This window comes from Panthera onca, chromosome E1 (assembly GCF_046562875.1).
Source record: "Panthera onca isolate mPanOnc1 chromosome E1, mPanOnc1 haplotype 2, whole genome shotgun sequence".
Classification (NCBI taxonomy): Eukaryota; Metazoa; Chordata; class Mammalia; order Carnivora; family Felidae; genus Panthera; species Panthera onca.
The window spans coordinates 47723399-47747385 of record NC_138352.1 but is presented as its reverse complement, the minus strand read 5'-3'; the positions used below and the strand labels follow the sequence as shown (position 1 = coordinate 47747385).

The 23987-nt window shown below is 40.3% G+C and overlaps 2 long non-coding RNA genes across 3 annotated transcripts in view; one reads left to right on the top strand and one right to left on the bottom strand.

Moving 5' to 3' along the window:
- LOC132687874 (uncharacterized) overlaps window positions 1-23987 on the top strand; it is a 113883-nt gene that overhangs the window by 30908 nt on the left and 58988 nt on the right. For both annotated transcript variants that reach the window (XR_009614310.1, XR_009614309.1), the window contains exon 2: window positions 14986-15073. This is a non-coding gene — a long non-coding RNA (uncharacterized LOC132687874). The remainder of the gene's footprint in view (window positions 1-14985; window positions 15074-23987) is intronic.
- Window positions 5090-15694, bottom strand: LOC132687873 (uncharacterized). The gene is made up of 3 exons (XR_009614308.2): window positions 15553-15694; window positions 12307-12652; window positions 5090-5363 (listed from the first exon to the last, which is right to left on the bottom strand). It is a non-coding gene; the product is annotated as an uncharacterized LOC132687873 (long non-coding RNA).

Here is a 23987-nt window from a genome sequence, read left to right as displayed (position 1 = left end):
ATATTCATACTTTCTGAAGATTAGGATATGGACATATGTGGGTGGAGGGAGGGCATTATTCTGTCTTTTTGCCTATTTTAACATCCAGCCACTTTTGTTGTTGCCATTATATGGAAAGAAGGGTTAGAACCTGGATGCCTGAGATTCACGCCAAATTTAACCTTGTGAGATTACATGCAAGCTTCTATCTGTGTGTGTTCTTCCAGGGAAAGGATTTCTAACTCTGACAGGAGTTTCTGATTCTTCAAAATATTAATAAACACTGATTTGGAGAATGGTTCAAGACCAGAAAGATCCTGGAACCCAGTGATCTTTTAAAACATTTCTTTTTTGTATATTTTTTCTTACAAAGGTAGTCAAAGAATAAAATGGACTATAGTGCATAAATCCTTCAGTGTTGCTTTGCCATTATGTCCTTTATTCATCAAGGTTGTTTAAGGATCTGATCATGCAATTTACGTTAATAAGAGTAACTAATTTCCCATAGTAATAAATATATTTTTTTCTGAAGGATACTGTAAAAAATACGGCATTGCAAAGGACTGCCTATGGCCACTGCTTTAGGTTTAAACACCAGCAGTAGTAGAAAGTATTAACAGCATGAGTTACTTATCTGTAACATAGTTTGAATTAATATGTTATTCATTCTCCTCAAGCACTAAATTCTTGGAAGATGTATACTTTGCTATTTTTCCATCTACTGGTTAGGCACATAATGTTCACCAGTGTGCCATGGTGAATATAACTCAAAGAAATAAATTTTTGTCAATGTCTATCATCCAAAAGGCAGAAAAAAATTTTTTAAATTAGAATTCAACACATCCTGCATAAAGGAGAACTCAATTCTCAATTTTATTATTTTATAAATATTTTCATGAAAGGTAGGAAATCAATTTCTTGGTTTCCTAGTTCCTAACAGGGGTAATTTAAGTAAAATAAACAGAGTCACAGTTTTCCTCTAACAACATTTATTAATACATTCATGTAACATTTATCCATTGAGGGCTGCTATGTCCTGGACCTACAGGATAAAGGAGTGAACAAAACATAGGAGGGGAGGGAACCTGCTGTAGGTAGGAGCTCAAAAATGTTATTTCCCTTCTCTTGTTATGGGATGGAACGACCATGCCAAATAATTATTGTTCAGAATTGTTGTTCAACCTTATGTAACTGGAATGTATTTGGAACCACTGATGCATAACTCAGGGCTCATTTTCAGAGAAAGTGTCTATGGGTTTATGTCAAAGAGAAAAGGCACAAAGAAGTGAAATCTTCTATGAGAATTGTAAAATTTATGGCTTGTTTCTAAGCCAAGGGCAGGGAGAACATTCCTAAATAAACACTGCTCTCATCTCGATGAAGAGAAATAACAGAAAACAAAGCTAGCAAGCTTCCCATAACTTCACTGCAATCCATCATGTGACCTTCTGCAGGCAGGTCAGACACCCCATCACATTTCATCTCCAGCAGGTGCAGAAACCCTGTGAAGTCCTAAAGTCACCTTTAGGGAATCATTATGATATTGATGAATATATTACACTAAGGTTGGGGCCAAGAACTATGGAGAATGACCTGGCTGGACCTAACCCTGTATTTTATCTACATTAAAAGAAATAAAGACTATCTATCCATGACCAGTTTGCTTTCCTTTCCTTCCCTCCTTTTCCCCCCTCCCTCTCACCCTTTTTTTCCTTCCTTCTGAATTCCTTCTTTCTTTCCATCCCTTCCTTCCTTCCCCTGCTATAAGTTCCTTATAGCCCTAATCAAGTCTGTATTTTTCGTCATAGTGTTTTAGCACCATCAGTATCAAAGGGTTGAATGATTCAATGAATGAATGATTGAAGGAAGGAACGAAGGAGTGGATGAATGAATGAATGAATGAATTCAGCAAATATGTGTGGAGAACCTGTTATGCATAAAGAGTGGTGGTTGGTCCTGGGAGTCAGGGTGGAAAGAGAAGTGGATTCGAGAATAATGTAGCGGTCCTGCGTTAGTGCAAGTCTATGCCCTTGTATTGAGCCAGGATTTGACCTGGGAACAGGGCCTGAATCAATCAGAAGTGCCAGATTTGCCTTCCCTCCTACCACATTCTTGCTGCGTGAGCTTAGGGAAATTACTGAAACCTCTTGAGCCTTATTTCCTCGTTTCTAAAATGAAATAGTACCTACCTATCCTATCCACCAGTGTTTCTGTGAGGATAAATTGATGTAATGTGTGAGAATCCCTCTGTATACTATTAAGCAATTAAGATATTTTGGCCTAAATAGAGATGATATGCATAAAAACACTAATAATTAAAAAAGTAAAATGATTATAGCATGAGAGAAGCTCAGATAAGATGCCCTGGATATGGGTCAAACTGTAAAAGTAGTAGTACAGAAGTTAGAATAGTACAGTAAACTTAATATTACTGTCTTCAGTTTTATAGGTGAGGACACTGATTGAGAAAAGTTAAGTGACTTGCCCAGGGTTATACAGCTAATTAGTAGCTCAGATGGGATGGCCAGATCTCCTTTTTCAGAGGACTCCGTCTAATCAGTTCCATTCAATTAGTATGGCCAAATATTAGCAAAAATATGGTGGTATTATTGCCATTTTTCTACCATTTCACTTTTGGTATTCCTATGAATTCAGATTTAGAGCATACACAGAAGTAGTTCTTTTCTACATATCCTTAAATGATGCCAAGAGGGGCATCAGGCATCAATCAGGAGAGAAATAAGTTTTTTTGTGGATTAAATGATGAAGTGATTTCAAATTATGGGAAACCTTGGCATCATTGGTTCAGAGGAAAAAGAACTGTATTTCTTGTTCAAATAAACTGGCAGTCAGCTTCAAATAAACGGCAGCCTAAAAGGCATGCAGTGTGTTCACCTCTCACTCAGGACATTTTGTCGGGGAAAGATGCCCTGTTCCCCCAGGAGAAGTATAGCCTTGAAAGAGGAGAGCAAAGATGAAGCATGTACATCAGTGTGAGCTCAGCGCATCGTCAGCACGGGATATGTTTCCTTACTCTGTGATGGGTCCCTTGTGACCTGCACTGGGTCCTCCACATGGAGTTCTGCACCTCTGCAGGTGTGGATGATGTAGCACATGTCCTCGGGAAGACTGACAGCTGCTTTCTTGTGCCACTCAAGTTTAAATGAGAACATTACACACATACCTTTGGGGGATGGGGGATGGGTTTCCTGGAAATGACAGCTGTAACTGGGTGAGCACTTATTCCCGGTGGTTCCAGCAGAGTGCCTTTGAATGTGTCCTCCAGACATCCTACAGCTGTACTCTCTCATTCTTTCCCTTCAAATTCTCTTAGGTCATGACATCTCTCTGAAAGTTGGATTTCCTTCAGCTACTGTACATTAGTGTGTTGCTGCATCCTTTGGGGCCACAGAAAGGCTTATGGTGACCCTTATAAAGGGACTCACTGGTCTCTATTGCCTGCCTGTTATCCTATCTTCCCTCAGCCATTTCCTGGGAGGCACCTCTAGCCTGGCTACAACATGTGCATTTTACCACCCTGCTTAATTAATACTCTTGGTGTTTTATCTGTACTTCCAAGACATTCCTCCAGAACAGAGACTCCTTGGCAGGTGTCACCATTTACTCAATGTGTAACCTTGAGCAAATTATTAAGCTCTCTGTGCTTCAGTTTTTTCATGAATAAAATAGGCAAGTCCTAGCACCTGCCTCACAGGGGCAGGGGAAAGAGGGGAAGCAACTCAGAGTATGGGTCTGTGGGGTTTCAAATTCCAGCTTTGTCATTTCCTGCTTATGGGCCCCTGAGTAAAATACTTCCTTCCTGTAAACCTCTAGGTTTTCTCTTTTCAAATGGAGATCATAAGAGGACATATACCATAGAACTGAGAGGATAATTAAATGAGATAATATTGATGAAGTTCTCAGCACAATGCTTGGCGCTGAGTGTGACGTGATCAGTGGGCGAGGGTGAGGACAAGCAGCACCCACAACCTTATGTTGGTTCTGTTGGGAAGTCATTCTCCTTTCTGTTCTTTTACCTAAGAGAGGTGTTGTTCTTTTATCTAAAAAGAAGGAGGAGGGAGAATAATCATACTTTGCCTTTGCCAAGTAACAAGCATGATCAAGAATGATGATGTGTATGAATGTGGTTTAAGACATACAAAGAACACGCAAATGCAAGGTAATAATATTCTCGATATAGCCTTCTCAGGGTACGGATCAGAACTGCTCTGGGTCCATGCAATTCAGAGTAGAAGCTTGCCTTCCGTTCCTCAATTTTTCAAGTGACACAGTTCAAGCATAACACCTCTCCTCTCTCCAGAGACCAATCACTGTCATTTGACACATTTACAGCATGCTTCCTTCAAAGAAAATGCTTACTGAATATTGTACAATAATCCACTTCCTAGTCCCAGTGCTGAACAACATGGGCCCCTTCCCCATTTCCTTGAGCAACATGCTGTTTCTCTAATAACCTAACCAACCCAGCTCCACGACTCATTCCCAGAGGGTTAACTCCTTCTGCTCAAAGGAGCACAGGCTCATTTTCAGCCAGCAAAAATGTATTCATTATAAATCTGCAAACACAGCAGGATAGAAGAGATCATTTGTGTTTTCATAGAGGGCTGATGCCTCTTCACTCTCAGATCAGATTCTGTATGTCTGGACTCACCATTTGCACTGAACCAATGACCAGGACTCCAGAGGGTAAACCTACGTGAATGCTTTACAAGAACAGTAGCATCTCTGCTCTGCTAGTGTTGTTTAGGGTTTTAGCTAAATGTCTCAAAGTCTTAATATCTCTTAGTCCTAGATTGCTGTCTTCAGCAGTCCCTTTAACAAGCTTCACTTGGGACTTTTAGCCATTTAGGCTGGTCTTGTTGACTGACTCTGAAGTCTTGCTATTGACACCACAGACCCTGCCTGCTTCCCCCTACCTTGTCAGCTTTAGACCATTGGTCAGGAAGCCACAAGACCTCGGCTTGAATCCTGATGCAGAGACTTCCTAGCTGTGGATATAGCCGAGGCACAGGTCCCAAACAGACTAGATACAGACATTTGCCACTGACAAAATCCAAACGAAGGGATTTGGTAATGAATGGTGGTAAAACAAGAAAGGAATTTATTTCAGTGAGGCCAACACCAGGAAGACAGTGGGCTAGCATCTCAAAGACTGTCTCCAAAGTGCTGAGAATACTTCCAAGTTTATATAAGGAAAATGTGGGACAAAGGTCAGTGGGTACATGCAGGTGAGCAGTAAAGGTCAGATCATCATTGTTTTGGGGTCCATCATGCCAGATCTTGCTGGCTCAGGGCAGTCCATGTTATTTGAAGGAGTAGTCTCAGTTCCCATCACAGGATGCTTTGATCACAGAGTCTTTTGCCTGAGTTAAGAGATAAGCAGAAAAGAAGAACTTAGAAAGTTTGAGGTCAAAATGGAAGTAGCTGAAGTCCTCTTTCACTGGTGCATGGTCAAGTCAGCTTAGCCCCTTTCTTTCAGCTTGAAATTCCTTATCTGCAGAATGAGATTTCATCAGTTTCCCCCTTTGGCTGTTGTGAATATTGAATGAGATAATATGTGCAAAAGTTGCTTTTCCAGTAACTAGTACATGAGTCATTCTCAAGCCATATTAATTGAAAATGGATGCTTATCTGTTCAGATATCTGAGTCCATATAGCATCCATATCTTCCAGATTCTTCCAGTCTTAGCCTTCACTGCCTAACCCTTCATCATTGTTGTTTATACCCCTTCATGTGGACACACTGACCTTTGCATGGGATGCCTGGAATATGATTTGTCTCAACATTCTAAGTTTGCCTGTCAATTAAAATAAATTTAGTGAATTTCTCAAGCCTTCAAGGTTAATTTCTACTGGAAAAATCCAAATGCAAATGAGGCATCTGGTTCTCATGTGCAGATGGTTCATGCATTACTTGCATCTTTGTCAAATAAAGTTAATGTGAAACCTCATGTAGATACAGTCCACTTGTCCTCTGTTTTCTGTGTTAGGGATTAGAAGGATATGATGAAAAAAAAAAAAGACAAGAGTATGATGAAACTCTTTTCTGAAGTAATTTGATTTGTGTTTTGCTGTAAGTTGAATCATTTTTTCTTAGCAGATTTTTTTTTGTTTTTCCCACGTGTGTGGCACTGTTTGCAATTCTATAGGAAGTTCAAGAAAACCATAGTGTAAATTTTGCTCCAAAAGGTAACATAAACTCTCTCACAAACCCTATCTTTTTATATACAGAGTCTCAAACTGTGGTTTGCCAATCCTAGGGCTGTGTTTTCTAATTGGAATCATGATTCCCAAACTCTGGGTCTGATTATTAATTTAAAATCAATAAAATTCAATAAATATTAAATAAATGCTACCATTAGCTGTGGATTATCAGTGATAAACAAAGTTCAATCCTTGCCCTTCGGAAGAGTTTAGTTTACTAGGGGGAGACAGACGAGTAACTGGATAATTATGTTACAGTATGATCAGTGCAAATGTCAGAGCTATAAGAAAAAATTGAACACGCACACACATATACACACACACGCACACAAAAGCTGGGGTGGGTTTTATTCCAGGTTCAAATGCCAGCTTCCTTCTCTGAACTACCCTAGCATTTTGTCTGAACTGCCATGATGGTCCTTTTCCATTTTTGCATTCTCCACAAATATTTGTAGAATGAATGAACAATTTCCTTACCTTTTCCAAACACAGGAAACTGGTATTTATAGCTGAATAGTTACTGTTCGATATCTGATCCTGTATACTGTTAGATAAGCTGGTAGCAAAGTGATAAAGTTCCTTGGAACCCCACCCCTGAGAACGTACATCTTTTCATGACCCTAAAAGGGATAGGAGCTTTAATGAAATGCGTACATAATAAAAAAAAAAAAATAACCCACCTCTGGAACTTTAAACATGTCTGATTTGGCAACACATCATGCTAGAAGATGAAGAAGGGGTCATAGGAAAACCAACTTAAAGGATCTTTACAAACATCCATCCAAGAACACCCTGCTGTTCCCTTCCTTAGCCCATGGTCTCTTTTTATTTCTCAGTTCACTTGTTCAACTCCCATGTTTAACCTGGCTTCTATCTCCACGTCTGAACATTCTCAGATTTGGAGACCTGCCCTATAACCCTCACTTAATCTTTGCTTCCACCTTTACTTTGCATTCTTTCTGCCCTCTTTCTTTTTAAGTTTATTTATTTTGAGAGAGACAGAGACAGAGAGAGAGAGAGAGAGCATAAGCAGGGGAGGAGCAGAGAGAGAGGGAGAGAAAGAATCCCAAGTGGGCTCCATGCTGTCAGTGCAGAGCCTGATGTGGGGCTTGAACCCACAAACTGTGAGATGGTGACCTGAGCTAAAGTCGGACGCTTAACCAACTGAGCCACCCAGGTGCCCCCATTCTTTCTGCCCTCTTGATATCACTGTTAACTATAGCTTCAAATAAAGGACCCCTACACAATGGCTTCCTCCCTGAGATAGACTGACAGGCTGGTTGGGCCTTCTGTCTTCCCCGAAAATTAGGACAAATAAAGGAAGTTGGGATTGAGATGTCTGAGTCCCACATATGCCACTTACCAACTGTGTGATCTTAGATAAGAGTCTTTGCCTTTCTGTATCTACATGCCCATCTGGAAAAATAGGGTTAATATTTCATAACCACTCAGGTGGCTCTGAAAATGAAAATTGAATATACTTACAAGTGTCTGGGACAAAGATGACATTCAACAAATGGTAGTTTTCTCCCTTGTCACCTCTCCTAACTATGGCCTTTGTTTCCTCCCAGGCCCTGAGGTCAATGTGACATTTCTCCTAAGGCAAAAGGATTAGGCAGGCCCCTTTCTAGGGAAATTCCAGACTCACCTACCTTTGGTGCTTCCTCCTGCTGTTCAGAATTGTTTTCTGTCTGCTCTCTCAGTTCATCTCAGGAACATAGGCATATTCCTCAATCTAACCCATGCCAATTATTTTGCAGCTAACTCATTGATAGTTTAATATGACACAAATCTGTGTATTGGTAATACCAAAAGAGTCTAGTTAATCAACAAAAAAGGACTTGTGATGTGTTACATTATTTCCATTGGTATAAAACAAGGATGTCCTGGCCATCTTATTTTTAACTTGTGCCTTAAGGATTTTATGTTGCCTTTGTGTATACATAATTCTATGTACATGAACTAAGCTGCGAGAATATTTTTGCACCTGGACCTAAGTGGCTCCTTATCCCCTGAGCCTCACTCTGCTGTCCTCTTGAAGAGGGAATGGTAACCCCCTGCCCTTGTGCACTCAGCAACAGTGTGGAGCACTAAGAAAGAAATGCAATTTAAAAGATTTCTCAAGAAGACCAAAAATGCATTCTAAGACATGGAATCAAAAGAATATGTCAAAAGGAGCCCAAGTTTTCAAATGTTTGATTTTTACCCTCTACTCTCCCAAAATGGGGGCTAAACAAATATCTTTTGCCCTTGATCCTTAACCATCCTTAGGGGTTGAGAAGGCAAATGGGACACTTGTCACCCCAAGTATTAGGGTTCTCCAGAGAAACAGAATCCATAGAACACAGTGTGTGTGTGTGTGTGTGTGTGTGTGTGTGTGTGCGCATCTGTGTGGATTGGAGTACTGGAAGATCAAGTTCTTGGCAGAATGTTCAAATATATTTGGGGCAGTGTAAGTCTGAGATCCTTCCAAAAAGGCAGTTAATGTAGGAGTTCACAATATGAGGGAAAGATGAAGACAACTAGTTTATGTTGAATGATAAACTAGGAAGTTGTATGTATATAAAAGCTACATGTGTTCTTGGGGATGTTTTATATCCAAAGTGAGTGTTTGGTTTCACCTGATTTCAAAACTTTTTAGCCTAAAATGATTACAGTCATGCTGTCTGGCATGGAGTTTGGAATTAGGATTTTCCATCTGTTTGTATGCTGGAGAAACTCCATGATTACTTTCTTAGTATTCTTATGGGTATTCCTTCAACTCCCTTCCTATCAGGGTAGGGAAGGGGCCTTTTCTTTTTCCCACCAAGCACAAAGAAATGTCAGTCTTACTCCAAAATCACCTGGTTATTAAGATAAGTAATTCTGCCCTTAGCTGGTCTAATGAGCTGTCATGAAATGTGGTTTTAAACACAGCTCAGAAATAATGTATTTATTGTTTACACTAAGCCCTCATTTCATATTCCTCCATTAACCACACCTTACTGAACATTCTCTCAACCTCAACTCAAGTGATCCCTGATTTGCCTTAAAGGCATCAGTTCCCCATATGGAGGCTCTCCGTATCCCTTTGTACCTTCAGGAGAGGAAGGAGCATGAGAGTTCAGAGTCTAGAGTTTTTAGGTGAAAATTCATGCTCCTTCATACCATCCAGCTTCACCATTATTTGTCTTTCATTTATGCTTCCAAATACTAACTTCCTGACTATCTCCTGTCATTCACTGAGTTTGGGTACCTATCTCCATCTCTTTCCCTCTGCCTCATGTTCTACCATCCTCCTGGATGATCCCAATATCCTAACCTTTTATTTAAATGTTTTCCTAAGGCACTCTGTGTCAGGCATTACATAAAGCAGCTGGGGGGAAAATTATAACATATATAGAGAGTCAAATATTATTTGAAGATTTTGGATAGGAGTTGTACACATTAAAATAAGCACAGGTAGGAGCTCCTGGGTGGCTCAGTTGGTTGGGTGTCCAACTTTGGCTCAGATCATGATCTTGTTCATGGATTCGAGCCCCACATCAGTCTCTGTGCTGACAGCTCAGAGCACAGAGCCTGGAGCCTGCTTCAGATTCTGTCCCTGTCTCTCTGCCCCTCCCCTGCTCGCTCTCTGTCTCTCTCTCTCAAAATATAAATAAACATTAAAAATAAAATAAGCATAAGTAGAGTATGAAGTAGAATGTAACTATATGGAGGTTTTAAAGACAAAACAGAGACAGGTTGCTTATGACTAAGCCTCCAGACACCCAAGGCTTCACATTTATTATGCTTTTTCTTTCTTGGTGGAAAAGTGTGACAAGTGTTAGCCCAGATTCTAAGTTCCTTGAACGCCTCAATTCAACCACCAATTCCCATGGCCACACCCCCAGAATCTTATTTATCAACCAGAACTTGTTCATCTCTGAATTTTTATTTCCTAATGTCATAGTCTCTTGTGTAAACTTTGTCATTTTACTTGCAGGAAAATGGTGTTTTGTTTAAATTCATCTTTCATTTGATTCCTAATGAAATTGATTTTTTTTCATGTTTGTTGGTCATTTTGATTTTTTTCTTGTTCATTTTCCTACTTGGGTGTCTATTTCTTATAGCTGATTATCAGCAAAAACGTTTTATTTGATTTTTTGTCATTTTTTAATAAATAATTTTATTTTAAAAAACAACCAAGTTTTCAATTCAGTTTACTAAATTTTAAAAAAATATTTTAAGGTGTGCCTGGGTGGCTTAGTTGGTTAAGCGTCTGACTTGAACTCAGGTCATGGTCTCACAGTTCGTGAGTTCAAGCCCCGCATCAGGCTTTGTGCTGACAACTCAGAGCCTGGAGCCTGCTTCAGGTTCTGGGTCTCCCTCTCTCTCTGCCCCTCCCCCACTCGCTTATGCTGTATCTCGTTCTCTCTCTCTCAAAAATAATAAATAAACATTAAACAATATTTTAAGAATAATTTGGTTAAAAATTCCATTACTGGGGTGTCTGGATGGCTCAGTTGGTTAAGCATCCGACTTTGGCTCAGGTCATGATCTCATGGTTCTTGGGGTCAAGTTCTATATTGCACTCTGCACTATGGCACTCTGCAGAGCCTGCTTGGTATTCTCTCTCTCTCCACCACCCCCTCCCCACTTGCTCTCTCTCTCTCTCAGAAGAAATAATAAATTTTAAAAAATACTATTACTTCAGGAGTAAACTGTATCTTAATTTTGTAGGTGGGTAAGTCTCATCTGGTAATTGATCTGTGTCCAGTTCTGTAGTGGAACTTTTTTCTACCTGTGGTTGTTATAAATATTATATAGAGGCTTATTTAAGAATTTCTAAAGTCATTTTTTACTAATTTTTGTGTTCAAAATCTCATACTCCCTGAGAGATCTTTTCTTTATGAAGACAGATTCTTTTTTTCTAAGATTTTATTTTATTTTATTTAAAGTTTATTTATTTATTTTGAGAAAGAGAGAGAGAGCAGGAGTGGGGCAGAGAGAAAGGGGGAGAGAGAGAAAGACAGAGAGAGGGAGAGAAAGAATCCCAAGCAGGCTTTGCATGGTCAGCACAGAGCCCAACTCAGGGCTCAAACTCACAAACCATGTGATCATGATCTGAGCTGAAACCAAGAGTCAGATGCTTAACCAACTGAACCACCCAGGCACCCCTTTTAATATTTTATTTTTAAGTAATCTCTATACCCAAAGTGGTGCTCGAACTTACAGCTCTGAGATCAAGAATCATATGCTCTACTGACTGAGCCAGCCAGATGCCTTTTTTTTTATGACTAATCAAATGAAACATCTAGTTAATGATGTATATAGTGTCACCCCAGACTGTGGAACTACCAGGAACTTGGAAAAGACCCAAGTAAGTAAATCCCAAATAGACCTTTAGACCCAAAATGCATAGGTAGCAATACTCCCAATTTTGCCAGATGTTAAGGCAGCACATAATATTAGACTTTAATTTTAGGCCCAGTATTTAGGACCTTAACATTAGGGCCTTAATACTGGGATCTTGCACACAGCCTTCCTATCTTTGTTCTCACTGTGGGAGGAATGCCTCCCTCCCCTGTACTTTATAGTTTGTCAGAGGCTTACCAAAGCAGTTTTTAGTATAAACAGACCTTTCAGTTTTGTTTTACTATTCGTAGAATCCCTCTTCACAGGGAAAGCATCCAAATTATAGACATGAAGCTGTACTCATAAACCCAGCCCCTTTGGACACTAGGACTTTGTTTCTGGTAAAGCACATCTGTCTGCTTTCCCGGGGGTCCTCTCAGACCCTCAAGCAAATAGATCCATGGTGGGCCTTGCCCGGGAGTCTGCCCAACATTCACAGATGTGTCAGAATCTAGAGGTGGCCAGGGTCTCAAGCTGGCATCTCTGCCCACTAGCAGGGGGTATTCTGGAGCCAGAGGGTAAACAGTGGTAAAAATCAGGGAGAACAGCAGCTACTTAGCCTCTAGGGCAATTCCAGTCCATGCAGCCACAGGCATTTCTATTGAATGTTGCCACTCACAGCACTCACACAGGATCTGGAAGCCATTTGGAGATCAAAGGCACCCACAGACTTCAGCAAAGCAAAGCTAGGGGCAGCTTCTGGCTATACAAAGGACATTAACATACACATCTGTTTAAGAGGCTTGGAGGCTTCCTGGTGGAGTTTCTGGCTGAAAAGTTGCTGAAGAAAATCCATGGCTTCAACATTTTCTCCAAGCCCGTACTTAATTGGGTTTGGATCAGGACCAGGAACCACCCTTAGTAGAATCAATGGAGTGTCCAGAAAAGAGTCTGTCAAAGGGTAAGACATGAAGACACCCTCTCCACACCTTCTCAGCCTTCAGATAGCAAGGACTTGGCCCTCTTGACTGTTCAGGATGCAAATGGGATCCCTAGATACAGTGAACCCAGAATCCATTTCTGCTCCTTGGAGCACACAGCAGATTTCACATGATTCTCAGCTTTGGAGTTCCTGAACCAAGAACAAAAAAAGACACACTCAATTCTATTTCTTATTTAGTAACCTCCATTCCATCCTTTCCTTCACTTTGTGTTTTCTCCTCTATGCTCCATCTTCTCATCTCCCCTCCCATTCTTCCTTCTCTCTTCCACCCCTTTTTCTTCTCCTTCCTTCCCCTTCTCTTGCCCCCTTGCTTTTGCTGTTGAGCCTCTTAGAATTGAACTTTAGCAGAGGTTGGCACAAAATTGTTTAATCTAGACTTTTGCTTCCTTCTTAAAATTTTTAAATGTTTATTTATTTTTGAGAGAAAGAGAGAGAGAGAGACAGAACCAGAGCATGAGCGGGGGAGGAGCAGATAGAGAGGGAGACACAGAATCCAAAACAGGCTCCAGGCTCTGAGCTGTCAGCATGGAGCCGACATGGGACTCAGACTCCCAAACCTTGAGATCATGACCTGAACCCGAGTCAGCCGCTTAGAAGAATGAGCTGCCCAGGTGCCCTGACTTTTGCTTCCTTCTTGATCAGGGTCCAGTGGTGCTTCATGGCCAAGAGGAAAGAGTGAATTCCTTTGGGGTTCATAAGTCTGAGCCCTGTGACATTTCCTGTAGCAACCCCACTATCAACTCATCACCCCATGGAGAAGCTGGGCAAACTTCCAGAGACATGGATGCAGAAACAACAGGGGAGACCCACTAGGGGTCACTAGAGTGGGTTCTAAGAAGGGACAGGGCATGGAACCTGGAAAGAAACAACCTGTGATCTAATTCTGTCTTCTATTTGTGAGTCCTTGGGCAGGGCACCTTCCCTCTCTGTGCCTCAGAGTTCTGTCTGCAAAAATTAAGATGCTGGACTCAGAGGGCTTTTCCAGTACTTTAGTTTTTTGGTCTCTTTTTTTATGGCATTGCCATAAGACCATAGGCTTTTTCTCCCATAACAAATCTTATATTCTCTGATAAATGGGCAGGTTTATAATGTAAGCGACGCTTGAAAAAAATTTCCAAGTAGAGAAAGGGGAGAAATTCCTGTTTGAATCTGACCCCGGGGTAATGGGTGGCTGGTTTCACCCTGTCTTCTTCCCAGCCACCCACAGTCTCTGACTCCTGCCTCAGTAGCTCCTCTCTTGCTGACACCACCCACTAGTCTGGGAAAAGCTGAGCTCTTTCTCTTTCCAGTGTGTGCCGGGGCGGGGGAATCTTCTTTTTTAGAAATTGCAGAAGATTTAGAGGTTGAAAACTGAATGTTTACTGGAAAAGAAACAAAAAAGTGAGTATTTCTGAATATAGGCTTCTGAACATGTTTGGGAACCAAGCTAAGAGCTACACTCTCTATCAAGATTGTTTTAGATCTACTGAGATCTTCGGACTCTCCAAAGACTCCCTCCCTCCAAGTTTTATAGAAACAAAATTACAGTGTTACCACAAGATATCTGACAGTCCCCAAACTGGCTCTGTGATGGGAATATGACCAGTGTACTAAACGTGGGGTCATCCCAGGGGTGGGCCATGGGAGCAGATCAAAGATAACCTTCGTTCTGCTGAGAATGCTCTTTCACCACCTACTCTGTTCCCCCAGACCACAGCTCTGGTCCTGATTGCTAAGTTCCCTTGTAGGAGAGAAATGTAAACACATCAGGCTCTCTGTTCTACAGCCAGTAAAGCCTCTGGGAATGGAAAACCAAATTCAGGAATTCATTTGGGGAAAGAATCGCTGTTAGTTGATTTGTTTCATTGTCATCAGACTTGGTTTTTATCCCTGATCATTATTACAGATGGCTCCCATTGCCCTGGCATGAGCCAGACCTACGTGAGGGGGGTCAGTTACAACCTTCTCCTTTGCTCCACTTCTATGGTGAGGGGCTGCCAGGAGCTGTGGGGAAAGGGGTGGGGCTCAGAGATGATTCTCATTTGGGGAAAATAGAATGAAATGTTAAGGCAAATGACTTGTACTAGGAAATGCATTGTTTCTAGCGAAGAAGGTTCTCTGAAAAAGTGAATTAGGATGGAAAACAGATAGTGCTCCTAAAACTCTCAGCAGGAAAATGAACCAGTCTAGTCTCTTCTTTCTAAAATATCTCAATTCCACTTTCTTTAGTTGATGATACCTAGACCACACTGGCAAGAGACACCTCTGGTATTCACACTCCTATAGTACTTTATAAATTATACCCCTCATAAATTACTACAGAAGGAGATTAATACAGATTGCCATTATCCTTGTCGTTATGCCTGGAAATCTTTGGGATGGAATGAGATTGTCTTCTGATTTCTCTCTGAATGCTTTGTGATGATTATGACTTTCCCCAAACCTTGGAACTTATTTCAATAAACCCTGCTTTTCATTCATAGGTGGAAAACAAGTCCAAGTTACTTAATATGACTGGATGCTTTGGACCAGTGTTAGAAATGAGACACCATCTAAAGCTGCAACTTTCTGGTATGTGTTTGCTTTGCTTTGAACCTCATGAATGGGGAAGAAGGTTAGACATAAGTGTTATAATTTGGGTCCTCTGTTTGGAAACTCCAGTGAGTGATCCAAACGTACATAATTTATAGTATAAAATGGAAATTGCAGTGACTGTGGATAATATCTTTGAGCATTAATGTGTGCAAGAATGTCAATGATTAGAAAAACCAGTTCTGGGAATACTGGGGATGCAGGGAGATCCCCCTCAAGCCACATTCTTTGATCCCCCTTGCTGCTATTTGAATGACTTCCTGCCATCGCTGTCACCCAGACCATTAAGGATTTATTCTTCAAAGATGATGCTTCTGGGAACATCATCTTGCCCATGAGTAATTCCTCCCTGATAAGTCCTGGGCCAGATGGTCAGAGTACAACTTTACTACAGTGTGTGGAAATACCAGGCTATAACTGCCCTCATGAGTAATGACATGCCTGGACTTACTGCTCACCTCAGCTCTGGTTGCCACAGTTTTTCACTGTCCTCTCCGCCTCAGCTTCCTGTTTCACCCTGTTTATCACCCCTCCAGTAACCTTCCCCTCCTCTCAAGCTGGAAGTCTCTCTTATGCTCTCCCTGCACCCACCCACTCCCCCCCGACCCCCAGCTGTCACAGACAAACGTCATCCTAGGTGTCTCTCAACTTCATAATGCTGTGTCTATGCAACATAGGCTCCACCCCACAAGAACAATCATTCTTGACTTGGCAGTCTCTCTGGGTTATGCACCCCCACATTCCCAGACCTAAAGTTTTCCTTTCAAGGCGTCAAGCCCAGGAGACAAAGTCTAATAAATACATCTCCAACCTGATCTTTCTTTCAGCTGCCCTACTTCTCTCATCAGAGCACTTTGTAAATGTATGCCTACAATTTCTCCAAATCTTCATATTTGTTTTACCCACCACACAAGTCGTCAGCCTATTTGGATGACACAGAGTTCATATTTCCATATGATATTTCATACAAATACATATATGTAAATCTAATTTCATTTGCATTAAAATATACACACACATATATATAACAGATGCATTCATGTTTTACATTTTTAGTTATTTGAATGTGAAAGTGAAATGTGTATGTTATAACAACTCAAAAAATGTAAAAGGGATTGAAAGCCAAATTACTCTTTTCCCCTAGCTTCACAGTTAGAGGTACCAATGGCATAGTGCACACAAATAGACTTATGGACATGTGTCTTATTCAAAATGTGATCATTTGACTATTAGTCTTTAACTCTTTTTTACTTGATATACTATGACTATTCTTCTTTAATATACAAATCTTTCAAAATTTTCTACCGTTTTTAGTTGACTCATTTTTAAGAGTAAGTAAAGATATGTAAAGCATGTCTCAAGAGTAAGAGCAATAAATGTGCATTGTCAAACAAAAGTGTCAACAATGGAAAGTGGGCATACACCAGAAAGTATCTTATCTTTCCTCAGATCTCTAGTTTCCCTTTCTCAGAAACCACAACTTTTAGCACCCTTACAACTTGTTATTGAAATTTGGAACAATGGATCTCTTTCAAATAAATGTCTACCTCACTCCACCTCACCCCCCATGCCCCTGCCCCGGCTGCCTTTCTTTATACTCATAGGTTAGAAAAACACAGAAAATCCTTAAATGCTCAGGGTCTTCATGACCTCCCAAAGCACTAAATGGAAATCATTTTTCAGGGAAGGCCACAAATCATCTGCAGCTGATAGAAGAGTATTAGGAACTGCAATGAGCCATGACCATTACAAGTCTAGAGGACTGGAGCTTTCTTTCAGGTCACTGGCCTATTGAAACTATTGAAAGATACTAAACATCTTCATAAATATAAGCACATATGTGTTTGCATAAAATTGTAAGAGGCTCACAGATGTCCTGAGGCCCGGCCAGGGCCTCCAGGTTAAGAGCACCCCTTCTTGTGTAGAGGAGAAACTGAGGCACAGGTGGGCAAATATCACAGTATGAGACAAAGCTGTAATTGGGACCAAGGTCTCCTGACTTAGTCCACTGCTTTGTTTAAATGGCATGGATATGAAGACTCTCTCTCTGTTTAATCTTACTCTACAATCAATAAAGAAGTAAGAGCATTGTGCAAATGAACAGCCTGGTGAATCTTTCTGCATAGTAGTCTATGGGGAGATGGGCTACAAGGTGGTTGGATGATAGATTGTATAATATGCCTGTTGTTCAGTGTATTAGTCAGGGCTCTCCAGAGCACCAGAACCAGTAGAGTGTGTGTGTGTGTGTGTGTGTGTGTGTGTGTGTGTGTGTAGATTTATTTTAAGGAATTGGTTCATGCTATTATGGAGTCTGGCAGGTCCAAAGTCAAGGTAGGCTGGCAGATTCAGGAAAGAGTCAATGATGCAGTTGAAGTCTGAAAGCCATCTGCTGCAGAATTCCTTCTTGCTTTGAGGAGGTCAGTCCTTGGTATATGAAGGCCTTCAAATGATTGGATTAGGCCCACTCATATTATGGAGGAAGAGCAAGGTGTTTTATTCAAAGTCCACTGAATCAAATGTTAATCTCATCCCCCAAATACCCTTCAAGTTGACACATAAAATTAACCATCACTGTCAGTCTTGTCCTGCTCTTTCTATCAGCTTCTTCAGATGTAGGTCACAACCCATGGGAATATATTTGAACCTGGAATAGCATTTCCTGGAATGAGAAGATGCATTTTTTTTCAATGTCCATTTATTTATTTTGGGAAAGAGAGTGTGCATAAGTCGGGGAGGGGTGGAGAGAGAGGGAGGGAGAGAGAATCTCAAGCAGGCTCCATGCTGTCAGCATGGAGTTGGATTCAGGCCTTGATCCTATGAACCATGAGATCATGACCTGAACCAAAATCAAGAGTCAGATGTTCAACTGACTGAGCCACTCATGCACCCCGAGAAGTTTTATTTTTATTATCTTCTGATGACGAAGCTAGAAATGTATAATTTCTAGTACAAACTAACTCACTAATGAGTTGTACGTATGGTCTAGTGATGTTATACAGGAACCAGAATTTTATACAGAAATGATACTAAATTTGAAAACTTCCTTGGAGTCTAGAAAGTATCAAGCATTTTAGTGTCCTGAACTTCTCCTTAAAGGAGTCATTCATTCTTCAGATAGATATATAGTGGACACCGTCTATTGGCCAGGAGTTGTGTTAGAAATTGAGGAAGTATAACAGTTCTTATGTCAATAAATTTACAGTGTCATGAGAAAAATAGACAAGAAAACTTTCCTCCAGCTTTCCCTCCAGTTAATGCTCTGAAAAAAGTTTACATAGTATGCTAAGGGAAGCACATTCTCAAGGATACCTCTTCTATCACAATTCATTGTCTCTTCATGTTTACAGCAAACACTTGCTTCTAAGATAGGGATGCAAGGATCCCTCCAGCTGACTTGCTTAACCTTCCTTATCTCTCTCCATAGTAAGTTTTTTAGCTCTAGAATCCAGTGGTTTCACCAGAATAAAATTATTTCAATATTTTCCAGGTGCAATGCAGACTGGAGAATGAGGAGTTTGGGCCCAGAATATAATTTATTGCTTCATCTGGGGAGGGAAGCCACATGGACTGATTTGGATCCCCAGAAGCAGAGCCTCTGGCATCTGCATAAATAGAAGCCCCTCTAAGGGAGGCAGCTGGGTATATGATGGAAATAAGGGTTCCATTAATAAGATCACTGTGTTGTACTGTTATGTTAGCAATTATCACAGAGGAAGTTCGTCTGGGATTAGGACCAGATTTTCCAAAGCTGGACTTGTAAACACCATGAAAGTAGACTTTCCTGTTGGTGATAGAAAGACTGACATTTAACAGCAGACTTTTGTGCAGCAAAGACAGGTCTGATTATTCTGAAGCATAACCAAGAGTGCAGGTTGATTAGATTATGGTTTCAAGTGTTTCAATTTCTGGTTCACTGAAATTTTACTTTAAGTACCTTTGTTCTGTGCTAGCCCAGTGGTCTCTGCAGCTGAGGGAAAGGTTCTAGATTGTGTTTACTATCTAAAATTAAACAGGGATAGTATCGCACAGACTGGTTATGAAAAGCCCAGTTCTGGCATCCTAAGTTGGCTAAAAGTTCTGAAACCCACTGTACTTTTGTTCCAGAAGAATTTATATTCCAGTTCAGAATTTAAAAAAAAGTTTATTTATTTTGAGAGAGAAAAAGAGAGAGCAAAGGAGGGGCAGAGAGAGAGAGAGAATCCCAATCATGCTCTGCACTGCCAGCCTGGAGCCTGATGCGAGGTTCAAACCCATGAACCATGAGATCATGACCTGAGCCAAAATCAAGAGTTGGAGGCTTAACCAACTAAGCCACCCAGGCACCCCAGAATTAAAAAAATTAAGCAATGGACGCAGTCACTGAATATTCAGAGTGGGAGAGTACATGCTTATTATTTTCCCAAACTTGAAACAGAATGAACAATGTGGTTTACTTTTGAGTCAACAAAATAAAATATTGTTGGAAAACAACCTATTACCCAGAAGAAAAGGAAATGGGGAAGAAGTCCAATTAGGTTAATCCCAAAGAATATTTTGACCTTACCCTACTAACTTGTCCTGGGTCATAAAAGGGGAACCCAAAATCACTTATAAAAATAATTATCATGGTAGTATGAATTAGGTATGCTTCTGATATTATTCTGTGCATTATCACAAAAAATTCAGATGTCCTTTTGTTTCAAGCTAATTATCTACAAAACCAAATTTCAGACACATTCTGGAGGAGTTTAGCAATGTATAAAAATTGGCTACAGGGGGGCCTGGGTGGCTCAGTCGGTTAAGCGTCTGACTTCGGCTCAGGTCATGATCTCGCGGTCCATGAGTTCGAGCACAGCATCGGGCTCTGTGCTGACAGCTCAGAGCCTGGAGCCTGTTTCAGATTCTGTGTCTCCCTCTTTCTCTGACCCTCCCCTGTTCATGCTCTCTCTCTGTCTCAAAAATAAATGCTAAAAAAAAAAAAATTAAAAAAAAATTGGCTACAATTAGCCAATTCTTTAAAAATATTGTGGAATAAGGGTGCCTCGGTGACTCAGTCAGTTACATGTCTGACTCCTGATTTTGGCTCAGGTCATGATCTCACGGTCATGAGATTGAGCCCCATGTTAGGCTCTGTTCTGATAGCATGGAGCCTACCCGAGGTTCTCTCCCTCTCCCTCTACCCTTCTCCAGCTTCTGCTCTCTCCCTCTCTCTCAAAAGAAATAAACTTAAAAAAATATTGTGGAATAAACTTACAGGCAAATGGTGAAACATAAGGTTTAAGAAGGAGCAGAGACCTATGTGAAGTCAGTCATGATCCTAGTGCAAAAAAATATTATTTCTAATAGTATTAAAAATCACTGACATTAATAATTTTAAAACCCAACGGACATGCTCTTTTGCTGGGTGATGTAAGCAATAACATGAGCCACTATTTGTGATGGTGTTGAAACAGGGTTCAATGATGATTACATTGGCAGCATATCCTTGGGAGTCTCTTATTGCTTCAAAAAACAAGAAAAGGGGTGATGCCATAGTGAGAAATGTTTTCTTTAGCAGTGAGTCTCATTGAAGTCTATGGAGTGATTGGCTTTATCCAAAAACACGACATGAAAAGACATCTCCGTGACCCTGAATATTGTGATTTAGTAGCTCAAATATTTTGGTGGATTTGAGCCCAAATTAACCAAAATAGGGTTTCTGGAAAAATATTAAATGGCTAGTAGATATGAATAAGAATGTGATATACTTTATACAAATCCTAATAGTATAGAAATTTAAAACTGCTCTACAGACTTCCCTGCTTGTATCTTCACCTTCCTTTAATCTCATTGGCTCCTTCCCTCAACTTAGGAATATGTTTAATTATGATTTCTTAAAAGCTTCCTTTAATATAGTTTGTCATTCTAGCTATTATTTTTTTACATTTCTATTACACGCAAGATTGGTATATTTTCATTATATGTAGTTCCTTATTTGCATCATTTTGAAGTCACTAAAGTTATCTTCATAATAATTGTTCTTGCTCAAGTCATCAATGACTTCCTGACTTACAAATGCCAAAATCAATGGGTTCGGTCCTCATCCTATTTGATCACAAAGGCACTAATACTACCCATAGTCTCCTCTTTTAAAATCATCTTTTGAAACTCAGAGAACATTCTTTTCTGGCTCGCCTCCTATCTCTTTCTTCTTTATGTGACTTCTCTTCCTCTTCCTGAGAGATTCCTTCCTAGTCTTCTCCTCAGTCATTGTGAACAATCTCACTCCTCCTGTGATTTCTGCAAATACATATTCTTGGCCCATGATTCTCAAAGCTCAATAACCATTCATAAGTTCAATGATCATTCGTTGAGGAAATTTTCCATACTAGGCACTGGGGGATACAATGAAGACAAGGTGTCTGGCTTCAAGGGGTTTAAAGTTGAGAGTGGAAACAGACATAAAGTCTTTATAGAGGGGAAGAATGAAATTATGCTAAATGAACTATTTGAACAGAGAGGATCACCTCCCTATAGCTCCCATCTCCCTTTCAAACTTCACACACATATTCTCAACATCTTCAACTGGATATTTCTGTCACCACAAACGTAATATGCTGAGGTGAGAATCATATGTTCCTCCAACCCACACTTGCCTAGCACCCTAACCCCTCATCTTGCACTGATATTCCCAACTTGGTTGATAATAAAACCATACCTGCAGGTGTCCAAGTGTGAAGTCCCATGTCCCTTTTCACGTATTTGCTCTGTCTCACACTTTATATTCACATAATCACTCCCTAAGCATTTCTCAAAACTATTGTTTTCTCCTCCTTTTCATAACCTCTGACCTTTCCTTATTTTCATCTCTCTTCCCCTCTGCACAATATTACTTAGTCTTCTGACTGGTTTCCTCATTCCTTAAATCTTCCCTCCCAATCCAGATTATTATTAGAAATAGCATTTTACATCTTAGGGTTGTTATTAATTTCATTCATCCAGACATGTGGTCAACTTTTTTTGTTCTTTAGACATGTGGTCATCTTAAAAATTCTTTGTTAGGTACCATCCACTCTGCTAGGCACTGGGGATATATATATGTGTATAGAATCAATTCCTAGCCTTAGGAAACTCATGATCTAATGGGGGTAGAAGGTCATTTAAACATCAGTATTCATAAATATAGGTACTGAATATTAAGTATAATGTTTGAAATATAAGGCAAAATATCAACCGAGCCATTAGGGAAAGGCAAACAAAGGGCCCAAAGATTTAAGAGAAATGAGAGAAACTGCCATTGGCAATGTCAAGAAAGTTTCTCTACAGAAGTCTTGTAGCTGTGTCTTACCCTCTATTAGGGATTCTACACGGGGACTCCAAAAACCTTAGAATCCCAAAGGTGAAAGAGATTAATATTTATATGTTTAGAAATTACTATTCCAGGAATTATAAGATGCCATACATGCATTAGTCATTTGATATTTATAAGAAACCTATAAGATAGATGTTTTTCATCTCTATTTTATAAATGAGGGAACTAAAGCTTAAATAAGTTAATTAATTTGTCTTTTATTCATCTGAGAGATGAATAAAAGAAACATTTTAAAAAGTCATAGGCAGCAAGCCATTCATAAGGAATGAATGCCAGAGTACTCAGAGTTAGTAACAGAGGGATACCACTCTCACCGAGACCCAAAGGGGCAGAGGAAGGAGTGGCCACCAAGACCTGACACAGAGAGCTGTGTGGTGAGAGCCACCTGACCATTGGAGGATGCCATCAACAGTGACCCTGTAGTGGGGAGCTACAAGAATGAATATCTTGACCTCACTTTCCACTCAACCTCTGATCTCTTACTGTTCTTTGCATTGGGCAAACTGAACTGGAAGTCTGAGGGCAAGGTAGATCTTGGGAGAGGCTGGCAAATAAAAGAATAAGGTACATACGAAAAAATGGAATATGTCATCATGTTACTGTGGCTGAGACTATTAGGCATAATATTGCTGCTGTTCCTACACATAACAGTGAATCTTCAAACTAGCCTGACAGGTACAGTCTTTTGAGTTCCAGGACTGTGTCTCATACAACTTTCTATTCCGAATGTCTAGCATGAGACCTAGTATGTTAGCAGGCTCTCAATGCATGCTTACTAAATTAACTTGAATTAATAAATTGTGTTGCCTGATAGGTATGAACCTAAAATGTTTCAGAAATATAATTTTCACCTAGGGGAGAGGGTGCTCCCAAATTTCTCAGATTCTCAGACTCATAGTAGGAGTAGAAACTGGATAAAGGCTTGAAAAAATGTGATTAGATAACTAAGAGAATTTGTGTGTGGCTGCCTAGAACAATCTGTCACTTGTGGACATGCAGCTTTGATTTATTCCTCATGAGGTTCCCTGGGAAGAGGGAAAGGAGGCTGACTCAGCATGGTTGCATCTTTATTCACAATCACTGAACACATGCTGAAGAGCAAAGATGATGCTGTCAACACCTCCTTGCAGAGCAACGTGGAAGATTCCAACACAGTGCATGTTGCTGTAAACATACCCTCCAAGCAACGTGTAGTGAACAACATGTGATAGAGACTCAGATCCCTGTCTCTGCCACCCACACATTTGTCTTCACGGCAGTCATGAAGACACTTTTTGTCACAAGAAGCTATTCAACAGAGTTAAAAGTCAGAGAATTCTGGATCCAAACACCCTTAAATGTGTTTTGTTGTATTCCTTCATTCTGCAGCTGAGGAAACTAAGACCCAACATTAAACACCAGTGGGATGCCTTACTTGCATTAAACCTGACAATGCCAACAAGTTCAGCCCCCTTACTAAGCAAACAGGTGCTGTGAAAAAGCTGACCTTTGCCTTTCAAATTCCTCTGGCTGATTTGGAATGTTGTTCTCATCCACAGCCTTACCTGTCCAAGCCTCCATTTT